General features: G+C 35.4%; 1 non-coding gene across 1 annotated transcript; it reads left to right on the top strand.

Annotated features, from left to right (window-relative positions):
• The first annotated feature begins 11,869 nt into the window (after window positions 1-11,869).
• Window positions 11,870-11,976, top strand: LOC128282783 (small nucleolar RNA R71). The gene has a single exon (XR_008273137.1). It is a non-coding gene; the product is annotated as a small nucleolar RNA R71 (small nucleolar RNA).
• The last annotated feature ends 1,970 nt before the right edge of the window (window positions 11,977-13,946 follow it).

Genomic DNA, 13,946 nt, shown 5'->3' with positions numbered 1-13,946 from the left:
ATCTTGTACTGGGAAAAATACCGATATCTATAGCACCTTACAAAATGGCTCTTACTGAATTAAAAGAGTTGAAAGCATAGTTACAAGAATTGATTGACAGAGGTTTTGCTTGACCTAGTTTCTCACATTGGGGTGCACCAGTTCTATTTGTAAAGAAGAAAGATGGATAATTGAGGCTGTGCATTAATTACAAACAGCTCAACAAAGTTATAATAAAGAACAAGTATCCATTGCCTCATATTGATGACCTGTTTGACCAGTTGAAATGTGTCATTGTATTTTCAAAGATTGATCTACTTTCTGGCTATTATCAGTTATGGGTAAAAGACTCAGATGTACCCAATACAGCTTTCAGAACTAGATACGGGCACTATGAGTTTCTTGTGATACCATTCGATTTGAAAAATGCACCTACAGTGTTTATGGATCTGATAAATAGAATTTTCAAACCATATTTAGACAGGTTTGTGGTGGTATTTATAGATGATATTTTGGTTTACTCTTGAGATGAAAATAAACATTCTAAGTATTTGAAAATAGTGTTGCAAACTCTGCGTGAGAAACAATTGTATGCCAAATTCAGTAAATGTGAATTTTAGCTATGGGAATTTGGTTTTCTTGGGCATATAGCAAACTCTGAAGGTGTCAGGGTGGATCCGAATAAAATTTCAGCTATTATTAACTAGTAGCCACCAAGAATGTGTCAGAAGTCTGAAGTTTTCAAGAACTGGCTGGGTATTGTCGAAGGTTTTTAAAAGGGTTCTCAATGATAACTTATCATTTGACCAGTCTATTGCAAAAAGATGTGAAATTTTAGTGGTCTGATAAATGTCAGCAGAGTTTTAACAGATTGAAAACCTTATTGACAGAAGCACCAGTGTTAGTTTAGTCTGAATCAGGTAAGGAATTTATAATTTACAGTGATGTGTCATTGAATGGATTAGGTTGTGTTTTTATGCAAGAAGGTAAAGTAATAGCCTATGCTTCAAGACAGCTAAAACCACATGAAAGAAACTACCCAACACATGATCTTGAATTGGCAGCTATAGTGTTTACATTGAAAATTTGGTGGCATTACCTGTTTGGTGAAAAATGTCACATGTTCACTGATCATAAAAGTTTGAAATATTTGATGTCACAGAAAGATTTGAATTTGAGACAGCGCAGGTGGCTTGAGTTATTGAAAGATTATGATCTTGTTATTGACTACCATCCAGGAATAACCAATGTGGTTGCTGATGCTCTGAGCAGAAAATCTCTATTTTCCTTGCGATCTATGAATACTCGTTTGTCATTATCTGATGATGGTTCAATCATAGCTGAGTTAAAAGCTAGACCGACATTTTTGCAGCAAATATCTGAAGCTCAGAAAAATGATAGTAAGTTGCAAGCAAAACATATACAAAGTGAATCGATTCCTCACTCAGAATTTTAAATCAAGATTGATGGTTGTTTGTTGTTTAGAGACAGAGTATGTGTACCAAAAAGTTCATAACTAGTTCAGAAGATTTTGAATGAAGCTCATAATAGTAACATGTTTATTCATCCTGGTAGTAATAAAATGTATAATGATCTGAAAAAGATGTTCTGGTGGCCGGGAATGAAATGGGATATTTCTGAGTTTGTATCTAAATGTTTGTTATGTTAGCAAGTAACAGCTAAACATCAGTTGCCTTCTGGACTATTACAGCCAATTAAGATATCGAAATGGAAATGGGTAAGAATTACTATGGACTTTGTATCGGGATTACCCCTATCTCCAAAGAAGAAAGATGTCATTTGGGTGATTATTGATTGGTTGACAAAGTCTGCACACTTTATTCCAGTACGTATGGATTATTCTTTGGACAGATTGACTGAATGTCTCATAGATTGTCAGATTGCATGGAGTACCTGTCTCCATTATTTTAGATAGAGACCCTCGGTTTACATCTCGATTCTGGAACAAATATCAAGAAACTCTGGGTACTCAGTTACACTTTAGCACTGCGTTTCATCCACAGATAGATGGTCAATCTGAACATGTTATACAGATTTTGGAAGATATGCTACGGTGTTGTATACTGAGTTTGAAGGTAACTGGGAAAAGCATTTACCTTTAGTTGAATTTGCTTATAATAACAGTTATCAGTCCAGCATCAAAATGGCACTGTATGAAGCTTTGTATGGTCACAAATGTAGAAATCCATTGTATTGGATAGAACTCAATGAGAAAAAGTTACACAGAGTTGAATTAGTCCATGAAACTGAGGAAAAAGTGAAAGTAATTTAGGACAGTTTAAAAGCAGTCTCTGATCATCAAAAGTCCTATGCTGATCTTAAACGAAAAGAAATAGAATTTTAAGTTGGTGCTAAAGTATTCTTGAAAGTATCGCCTTGGAAGAAAGTTCTCTGGTTTGGTCGTAAAGGAAAACTAAATCCACTGTTCATTGAGCCATATGAGATTACAGAAAGAATTGGACCTGTTGCATATCGGTTAGCTTTACCACCAGAACTTGATCGTATTCATAATATTTTTCATGTGTCTATGCTACGACGGTATCAATTGGATCCTTCACATGTTATTTCTCCAACGGAAGTTGAGATTCGGTCTGATATGACTTACAGTGGAAAAACCGATCAAAATCTTAGCTCGAAAAATAAAAGAGTTAGGAAATAAAAAGGTAGCATTAGTAAAAGTTCTTTGGCAACGACACGGTATAGAAGAGGCTACCTGGGAACCAGAGGATACTATGAGGAAGCAATACCCAAATCTTTTTACTGGTAAGATTTTTGAGGACGAAAACCCTTAAGGGGGAGAGTTGTAACAACCTAATTTCAATGAAATCGAAACAGTGGTTTCAGGACAACAAATCTGAACTGAAAATAAAATTTATTTTAATTTTATTACATGGTCCGTATTATGTTAAAAATGTCATGTGAAAATTCTGATAAGAAAATTTTATTGATTACGTGTTTAATTACGAGAAGGACCAAATCGCATAAAATGAAAAAAGTTAAATTCTAGTGGCTAGAAGAATTAAATAGCTATGGAATTCAAAACTTGAGGTCCTTATATGGTAATTAGACCATTAAATAAAAGTATAAAGATATTTTTTGGTGACTCATCCATGGAAATTTAGAAAAAGGGTAAGGACTAAATTGGAAATTGAATTAATTTAATTAATTAAAAGATGATAAAAGAAGTATCATCTTATTTTATGTCATCTTCATCCCAAAAATACATGGAAACCCTAGGAGAGAGAGAAGAAACTTTCTTGGCTTAATTGGGTAAGTTTTCTTGTCCTGTTTTTAGTAACTTTGATATTTTTAAAACTGGGATAACTTAATCTATCTATTGAGGGGATCGATTTCAAAAGTTATCAAAGTATAGAAATTAGGTCATGGATGAATATGCTGAAAATTTGAAATTTATGGTAGAAAATGAAAGGTTGTTGATAGATAAACAACTTTTACAAAGTGATTTTTGATGAAAACATGATTTAGGGACTAAAATGTAAAGTTGTGAAAATTGAAGAAAATTTTTGAATTTTATAGAATGTATGTGCTGTAAATTTTATAGTGAAATTTTGGTTAGGCTTGGAATAGAGAGTAAATTGCATAAATTTCATTTTTCGAGCCTAGGGATGAAGTTGGAATTTATGGAAAAGTTGAGGGCAAAATGGTAATTTTTCCTAGGATGTAAATTGAGTCCACTTGAATGTGAAATGTGATAAATTGATGAATAAATTCATTTATATAGATCCGGATAATACAAATTCGAAACTAGATCGAGGAAAAAAGAAAGCTTTGGATTAGTAGATTTATATACGTGAACAAGTGTCGAAGTAAGTTCGTGTAACTTAATTGAGCTTCTAAATATGATAAATTGAATGTTGTATTGTATGGAATGTATTTTATATTTATGTAAGTTAATTTGAATGCTATAACATAAGAAATGATTACATGCTTGAGATTGTTTGAAAATGATTAAATTCCGTTTGAATATTGGATTTCGATGGATAAACGAAATTTCCTTACTGAATGAGGTCCTGCATTGTTGCTGACGGGATTTAGCCTGGACTGGTAATCCTGATATAATCCCTCTCGAGCATATGTTACAAGTAGGATTTAGCCTAGACTGGTAATCCTAAATGAGCTCTTCTGAGCATATATTACAAAAAGGATTTAACCTGAACTAGTAATCCTGTTATATGTTATGTGTAACAGCCCGATTTAGGGCCTAGTAGGAACAGTTTTCTCGGGACCACAAATTCAAAATTGGGTAAATAATAATTACTATTATTATGAGGTTATAGTATAATTACATTAGCGCATGAAAAATTTCATGAGTAGATTTTAATGTTGTGGGCATGATTGCGAAAAATGACTAAATTGCATAAAAGAAAAAAGTTGCATTTTAGTACCCAAATGTGTCAAATAGCTAGAGAATTAAAATTGCGAGTCTTTAAAGGGAAATTATACCCTATTATGATAGCTTGGCCGGCCATGGTATTGAGAAATGTTGAAAAGTCAATATTAGGTATGTTGATGACATAAGATGTACTAAAATAATGCCTAAGACTAGCTATCATCTTTTTCTTTCATTTTCTTTTCACTTTCAGTGATTTTTCTAGCCATTGTAAGGGTTTTGAGCTTTAAAAAAATTTCAGCAACTCTAAGTCCTCACAAGTAAGTGATTTTCTCATTCTTTGTTGATGATTTTTGCATTTTTAAAACCCCTGAAACATGAGCTTTCAAATGAGGGAATTATATTGAAAAATGGTGGAAAGTTTAGGGTTTTACCATGAGAGCATTTAGAGTGTTTTCTGAAATTTTATGGAAGAATATGAGTCCTATTTATGTTATAAACAACTTTTGTGAAGGAGTTTTCATGGAAAACACCTAAAAGGGCTTTTATGCATAAGTTGTAAAATAGTTGATAAATATGTGAAATTGTGAGAATTTGAAGTTGCTATAAAAGTAAAGAGGGTTCTTCTAAACTTGAGATACGAAGAAATTTGATAAAAATCGATTTTCGAGCATAGGGGCAAAATGGTCATTTTGCCAAGGTCTATGGGCAAAATGGTCACTTTACCTAAGATGTGAATTTATGATTGCCTAATTGTAATTAGTGACTAAATGAGTGCATTTTGCTATTATAGATCAAGATTTACCGAATCTGAACCTATACCAGAGGAAAGCCAAGCAAATCGACTAAACCGACTAGTCGAGTACATTTTGCAAACCGATGTAAGTTGTATGTAAATAATACAACTACATTGTTAATGCATGTATTTGAATTGTCATTGAATTGATATAGTGTGAATTGCTAGATTGTGAACTGAGAATGCATATTAATAATTGAGATAGTAGAAAAATCCCGTTGAAACCTTAGGAAACCAACCGGATATTCATGCCATAACATTCGGGTTATTTGTGTGCTAGTTAAGACATGTCTGGGACATGCATCGGCCACATTATGAGAGCCAGTGTTAGACTATGTCTGGGACATGGCATCGGTATTGAGAATCGGAGTCGATGATGATAGCCACTGTAAGACATGTCTGGGACATGCATCGGCTAAGAGTTGTGCTAGTATAAGACCATGTCTGGGACATGCCATCGGCCTCGAAGACGATAGCCAGTGTAAGACCATGTCTGGGACATGGCATCGACAACTTATCCCTTGTTTGAGGTATATAGAATATCCGGTAGTATTCCGAAAGGTTTAACCTTAAAAGTTACGAAATTGAGTTAGTAAGGAAAGTATAATAATGTTGTGAGTGGTACAGGTACGCATTTGGTATGCATGAGTAATGAGCTCAAATTAGAAAATGTGGCTTGAGTAGACAGTAATGAGTAAGTCAAGCTTATGTCTATCTTTGTGCTATGAGTATGATGACTAGATGTGAAATTGTTGTTATATAATTATTTATATGCAACTTACTAAGCTTTTATGCTTACTCTCTCTTTCTTTTCATCTTCTTACAGTGCCACCTAATAAGCTTAAGGATCACCGGAAGTCAGAGATATCAATCACACTATCAGCCGTAAAACTCGGTATAGTTGGATTTATATTTTTTATTATGGCATGTATAGGGCTAGACCTTATTATTTTGTGTCTTTGAGAATTGGCCAAATGCGTTGGTCTAGAATAGATTTCACTCTTTACATTAAGCCTTGGATGAGGGCTTTCATTTTGGTCTAGACCTTATTATTTTGTGTCTTTACATCTTCATGGTTGAATGAATGTCTATTACGCGTGTTTTGGTATTGGTTGGTATTGACATGAAAATAGGTACACTAGGGTGGCAAAGAGGCTTGGTAGATAACCTCATATTGTACACACGGTCAGCCCCATGGGCGTGTGAGAAGGCCGTGTGTCCCATGCACCTAGAAATCTCAAGTCAGAATGCATGGTAATTATCACACGGGCAGAAACACGGTCGTGTGTCTCAGCCGTGTGAAGGGCACGGCCTAGTACACAGGCGTTGATCGCGTGATTTCGTGATAGGTTTTAAATATTTAGAATTAATCATCTTGAAACTAACTATTATCGCGATGTAGGCAAGTGTACCTATCGAACAGTAGTATAGTTTTAGCAAGACCGGATTGTCGAACCCAAGGGAACTAAAAGTACTAGTAATGACTGTCTTTTTATTATCTAGCCTAATAATAAAGAGGTTTTTGTTTTAACTAACTAATTATCTAAACTAAGAATTCACAGAGAATGGAATTAGGAAATTGCTTTTGGGAAAATCGATTGAATTAAGACAATACCTAAGGAAAAATCCACCTAGACTGTACTTGTTATTCTGGCTCCGAATCGGACGATTTATTCATTTAACTTGTTCCGTAGAGATCCCTAAGTTATGTTATTATCCCTATTCAAGACTAATAATGTCTAATCCCTAAATTGAATAATTGATACTTTTCTCTAATTAACCTCCTAGGGTTGCATTAACTCGATCTATGGATCCCCTTATTAGGTTTCACCCTAATCCGGCAAAATCTTGTCACCCTATGTCTAGGCGCGCAAACAACTCCGCTTAATTATGAAAATGTACTCTTAGGCAGGTCTATTCCTCCTCCGAATAAGAGCTTATCTTGAATCGGTATCTGGGATATCAAAACAAGAATTAAGAACACATAATTAAGAACAAGTTAAATATTTATCATACAATTGAAAAATAATAACAAGATTCGTCTTAGGTTTCATTCCCCTTAGGTATTTAGGGGATTTAGTTCATAACTAAAAAGGAAAACATCTCAGAAGAATAACGAATACAAAACATAAAGAAAACCCAAAACTCCTAAAGGGAAATTGAGGAGAGATCTTTAGTCTTGATGGTGAATCTGGCTTCTAAGATGGATCAATCGGCTTCCTTGGAGTAATTTCTTACTCCCTATTCTGTGCCTCTCTTTTCTTCCTCCTCTAGGGTGTATTTATAGGCTTTGGAATGCCTAAAAGCCCTCAAAATTAGCCTTTTACGAATTGGACTCAACTTGGGCTCGGCAGGGACACGCCCGTGTAACACACCCGTGTGCGATTACTTCAGGCTGTGCTTGAGCCTACCAAATTGACACGGCCGTGTGGTTTGCCCGTGTGAGGAGGTCCAGGCCGTGTTGATTTCGTACTTTGGCCCATTTTCTCTGGTTTTGGCCTGTTTTTCGTTCCTTTCACTCTCCTATGCTCTCTTAAGTATAAAATATGAAATTAAAGCATTAGAAGCATCAAATTCACCAATTCTAATAGGAAATCATCCATAAAATGCATTAAACATGGGGTGAAAATATGTATAAATTACGGTTTATCAAATACCCCCACACTTAAGCATTTGCTTGTCCTCAAGCAAAATTCTCAACTCATAATCAAAATAAATTCTTCTCAACTTATAATTTCTATCGATAATATCTCAAAATCCATAGGTAATCATACATTGAGAATTCAGCTAAAAGAACATAAAATTCAAACATTCCAAGTTGAGTATTTAATCATGCAAACATAGGTGTCTCCCATCATCTAAGTAATTACCTTTGATTCAGAATATCACAGAGTTTCACATCCTCACTAAAGATTCACTCAAATCACTCGAGGTGTTTAAGGACAATAAATGAAGCACTCAATAGTCAATAATGAAAAGTCATTACCATAAGCTTGCATGAAAATCAAATCTCCACCACTATAATTTAAGATGATACATCAATCAAAAGGTCTTTAGAGGGTTGTAATGAGGCTTAGTTAAGGGGTGTGGTCACAAACTGAAAGAAAAGGTTAAAATCGAGATTGAGTTGAAAATTTACTTAACTATAAAAATATCTAGTCATCAATTGCGTACAATAGAGCTTTTCTCAAAATATGGAATTTGACTTCTTTAGCTCAGAAGATTACTACTATTAAGATGTATACATTTTTTTTAAGAACAAGTTAAATACAAATTAGAATAAAACTTAGCTAAGCAACTATTTCAATTCCAATCTCGACAAAAAATGAGGATCAAATTAATTTAAGGGATTTCAACTATAATGGGTTAAGGGTTAATATTAAAGGTAATACAAGAAATGGGTTGTTAGGCTCAAGGGGGTTTACTAGGGGTTAATTGTGGAGGTAGGCTTTTCATGGCATGAGTGGGTTAATCCTAAGTGCCTTAATCATTTTAACATATCAAATCGAATGGTGTGGTCTCGACATGTATAATCAAGTAAGTTCTAGAATAACAATTCAATACTGACGCACTCAAAGCAATAATAAAAGTGAGCATGAAAGAATTAATAGATGCTCAAAAGATTCAAAAATCTCACAAAAATTATGGCTTTTTGATGTTTAAAACTTGTGAATTCCAAATCAAAGTAATACCTAAACTTAGGGGAAACAACCTAAGATTTTAAATTCTTAAAAATCAACTTATCATGCTTGATTCTCTAATGTCTTGAGGTTTAAACAATCAATGTATAGATGCCTATGTTTTAATTCAAGATATATCAACAAAAATCATAAATCAATCAAAATTTATCCTAAATATGATATGAAAGCTTTTTAAGAGAACAAGGTAGTCATTTAGGGATTTTTCTGATAATGAAATAAATACCCCCCACACTTAAGATGTACATTGCCCTCAATGTACAAAGATAGATATTAGATTATAAAAATAAGATAGGGAGAGAAGTGAAACTTTCTGTATAAAGAATGGATGATATTCTTGGATTGGCGAGATCGAGTATTGGAAATAAAGCTGGAGGGCAAGCATGATTCTGAATGATAAAAGGAGAGTTAAGGGAATAATTTGATAGTAGTGATAAAGATAAGTCGTGTTTAAAAAAAATGAATCTTAAAAACTTAATAAAATAAAAATAAAATAAAATAAGATAAAATAAGATAAATAATCAAAATTTTCAAGTGGTACGGCCGATGCACACGCCCGTGTGGATCGTGTCCCATCCGTGTTTGTCGCGAATTGAGATGTCATCACACGGCCTTCTGGCACGCCCGTGTGTCTAGGCCATGTGGCTACATGATCGTGTCGCACGGCCGTGTCTAGCGCGGTTCGCTTCTCCCACGGTCGTGTACCTCTGCGCACGCTCGTGTTATTTTGATCATGTCGTCCACGGGTGCTAGACACAGGCGTGTCGTATGCCCGTGCTGTTTTAACAGGTTCGACCACAGCCATGTCGCACGACCGTGGCATTTTATCGTAGCTCGTGTTTGGGAAAAAAATTTGTCCTGTTTTCACATGGCCCTAAGCACGCCAGTGCTCTTGGCCGTGTCCCTGTGGAAAACCTATATTCAAGCGCTATGTTAGTAAGTTAGATGCTGAAGACTAAATTTTAAAGAAGTTAATACAGTAAGTGCTTGGGTTACCTCCTGAGAAGCGCTTATTTATAGTCTAAGCTCGACTTACCTATCCGCTGAATGATCATGGTGGTTTGAGGAGTTTATACTCCTCATTCCTGCTATTAATCTCATCAAAATAAGGTTTTAAACGAGTATTGTTTACCTTAAATGTGCCAAGCTTGGGATGACTCACCTCGACCGTACCGAATGGGAAAATCTGAGTACCGTAACAGAGATTTCTTCATTCGATGTGGTAGCGACAATGTGGGGATCTGTGGCATCTAATAAGACTCTATCTCCAACCTTAAGTTGATTTGAAAAGGGATTGAGCTTATTCTGTCGTAGATTCGGTTTGTCAGGTGTTCTCGGTTTATGCGTCCGCCATTCCTCTAGCTCCTCGATTTGTAACCTTTGATCTACATGAATGGGTCCTCTACTATTTCTTGAGAATTACTCATGTGCTTCCTTCAGATTCATTTCCTGCAAAGTAGGTTGTACCATATTGTCAGTTTTAGTAGAATGGGTTAGATGATCACCTTCAATTTCTGATATGTTTCCAGAATTGCAAGCTTGAAGAGTGATTGTTTCATATCCCACACGGAGTGTGAGTTCACCTGTGCCAACATCAATAATTGCTTTAGTATTTGCTAAAAAGGGCATTCCTAGAATTAAAGGAGTGTTGCTATCCTCCTCTATGTATAGAACAATGAAGTCAACGGGAAATATAAATTTATCGATTTTAACTAGCACATCTTCAATAATACCCCTAGGAAATCTTATAGTTTTATCTGCTAATTGAATGCTCATCCTAGTCTGTTTGGGTTTCTCGAGACCTAATTGTTTGAACAATTTGTAAGGTATGACGTTAATACTAGCCCCCAAATCAGCTAATGCATTATTAACATCTAAACGACCAATTAAGCAAGGAATTGTAAAACTCCCTGGATCTTTAAGTTTGTTGGGTAGTTTATTCTGGAGAATAGCTGAGCAAATTGCGTTTAGCTCCACATGCGATGCCTCGTCCATCTTCCACATATTTGCTAAAAGCTTCTTTAAAAATTTCATTGCGTTTGGCATCTGTGATAGAGCTTCAATAAATGGTAAGTTAATATGTAATTTTTTTAAGAGTTTAAGGAATTTACCAAATTGTTCATCTGAGCGGTTTTTTCTTGCTACGTTGGGGTATGGCACACGAGGTTTATATTCGACATTCACCGATTTGTTTTTATTGTGATCTACCTCACCTTGACCTTTTCTTACCACAGTTTCTTGCTTGGTTCTGGCTCAGGCTCAACAAATCCTTCTTCATCTTGAACATTAATCGCGTTGAGCTGTTCCCTTGGGTTAGGTTCAATATTGCTTGGCATGGTCCCTTATGGTCGTTTGGAAATTAGTTTGGAAATCTGGCCTATCTGAGTTTCGAGCCCTTGGATCGACGCTTGTTGATTTTTAAGTGCCATCTCGGTGTTCTAGAAACGAGTTTCTGACACCGATATAAACTTTGAGAGCATCTCTTCAAGGTTCGGCTTCTTTTCTATTGGTAGGGTGGTTGTTGGTAGCTTGGAGGTGATTGTGGTCTTTGATTTCCTTGACTGCCCCACAGAAATTGGGTAGTTCATCCAACCTATATTGTAAGTGTTATTATATGGATTGTTTTGAGGTCGATGATTATTACCCATGTAATTTAATTGCTCGTTATCGATGTTATAGCCATAAGGTTGGTATTTCGAATGGCTTGTTCCACCTCCACTTGCTTCGCACTGCATTACTGGGTGAACCTCTGAAGAACTAAGAAAACCATCAATCTTTTTATTTAGAAGTTCTACCTGGTTTGATAGCATAGTAATCGAATCGACATTATAAACGCCTGCTATTTTAGTTGGTTTTGTCCTCATGACTTGCCACTAATAGTTATACAGTGACATCTCCTCTATAAACTCATAAGCATCTTCAGGTGTTTTATTTTTTATGGTTCCGCCAGCAGCTGCGTCAACCATTTGTCGAGTCGAAGGATTCAAGCCATTATGGAATGTTTGAACCTGAAGCCAAAACAGTAACCCATGGTAAGGGCACCTTCTCAGTAAGTCCTTGTATCTCTCTCATGCATCGTAAAGAGTTTCTAAGTCCATCTGCACAAACGAAGAGATATCATTACGTAATTTGGCCGTTTTAGCCTGCGGGAAATATTTTAATAGAAATTTTTCGGTGATTTATTCCCAAGTAGTGATTAACCCTCGTGGTAATGAGTTCAACCACTGTTTAGTTTTGTTCCTCAACGAAAAAGGGAATAACCGAAGACGAATGGCATCATCAGAAACACCATTAATTTTAAATGTATCGCATAGTTCTAAGAAGTTGGCTAAATGAGCGTTGGGATCCTCATCCTGCAAACCATCAAACTGAACAAATTGTTATCATTTGAATAGTGTTACGTTTTAGTTCAAAAGTATTTGCAGCTACAGCAGGTCTAAGTATGCTCGATTCAGTTCCTGTTAAAGAAGGTTTAGCATAATCATACATAGTACGTGGAGCAGGACTTTGATTAATTGCAATTGCAGGAGGTAGCTGATTGTCTTGGTTTTCAGCCATCTCTGTGGTTGGGGTTTGAGTATCGTTCTCTTGCTCGTTCTCTATGTATCTTAAGCTTCGCCTTATTTCTCTTTAGTTTTTGCAAACTATGCGATCGATTTCTTCGTCAAAAAGTAGTGGTCCTGACGGGTTTCTTCTAGTCATAAACTATAAAAACCTACCAAGAGAAGGAAAAAATAAGTAATAAAATAAATTTAAATTGAAATTAAAATAAATGGCTAAAGTAATAAATTTTGAGTGTTCCTAATATCTTAGTTTCCCGACAACGGCGCCAAAAACTTGATTGTGTGATTTCGTGATAGGTTTTAAATATTTATAATTAATTGTTCTTGAAACTAACTATTATCATGATGTAGGCAAGTGTACTTATCGAACAGTAGTATAGTTTTAGCAAGATCAGATTGTCGAACCTAAGGGAACTAAAAGTACTAGTAATGACTGTCTTTTTATTATCTAGCCCAATAATAAAGAGGTTTTTGTTTTAACTAACTAATTATCTAAATTAAGAATTCACAGAGAATGGAATTGGGAAATTGATTTTGGAAAAATCGATTGAATTAAGACAATACCTAAGGAAAAATCCACCTAGACTGTACTTGTTATTCTAGCTCCGAATCAGACGATTTATTCATTTAACTTGTTCCGTAGAGATCCTAAGTTATGTTATTATCCCTATTCAAGACTAATAATGTCTAATCCCTAGATGGAATAATTGACACTTTTCTCTAATTAACACCCTAGGATTGCATTAACTCGATCTATAGATCCCCTTATTAGGTTTCACCCTAATCCGGCAAAATCTTGTCACCCTATGTCTAGACGCGCAAACAACTCCGCTTAATTATGACAAATGTACTCTTAGACAGGGTCTATTCCTCCTCTGAATAAGAGCCTATCTTGAATCAGTATCCTGGGATATCAAAACAAGAATTAAGAACACATAATTAAGAACAAGTTAAATATTTATCATACGATTCAGAAAATAATAACAAGATTCATCTTAGGTTTCATTCCCCCTAGGTATTTAGGGGTTTAGTTCATAACTAAATAAGAAAACATCTCAGAAGAATATAGAATACAAAACATAAAGAAAACCCAAAACTCCTGGAGGGAAATTAAGGAGAGATCTTCAGTCTTGATGATAAGGTTCATGGACCAGAAAAGGAAGGAATTTTTAGAGCTGAAATAGGGTAATAAGACTATGACAGAGTGTGAGTGTGAGCCTGTGAAACTCAACAAGTATGCGCGAGAATGCATATCCACTGAAGCTATCATGTGTAAGAGGTTCGAGAATGGCCTCAATGAGGATATCCGAGTGTTTGTGGGCATCTTAGAAATAAGAGAATTTGTGGTACTCATTGAGAGAGCGTACAAGGCAGAGGAGCTGATAAAAGAGAGGAGAAAAGCGGCCACTGAGTCACAGGATTTGAAGAAAAGACAGATGGGGAAAGCACATCAGTCCTCATCTAAGAGATTGAAATAATTTACTACCCGATCGAATGTTTCAATGGGGTATTCGAGAAGAAACAAGATTCAACAGAAT

The sequence above is a fragment of the Gossypium arboreum genome, chromosome 10 (genome assembly GCF_025698485.1).
Source record: "Gossypium arboreum isolate Shixiya-1 chromosome 10, ASM2569848v2, whole genome shotgun sequence".
NCBI lineage: Eukaryota > Viridiplantae > Streptophyta > Magnoliopsida > Malvales > Malvaceae > Gossypium > Gossypium arboreum.
Note: the sequence above shows the minus strand (reverse complement) of the source record. Positions and strands in the feature narration are given on the sequence as shown.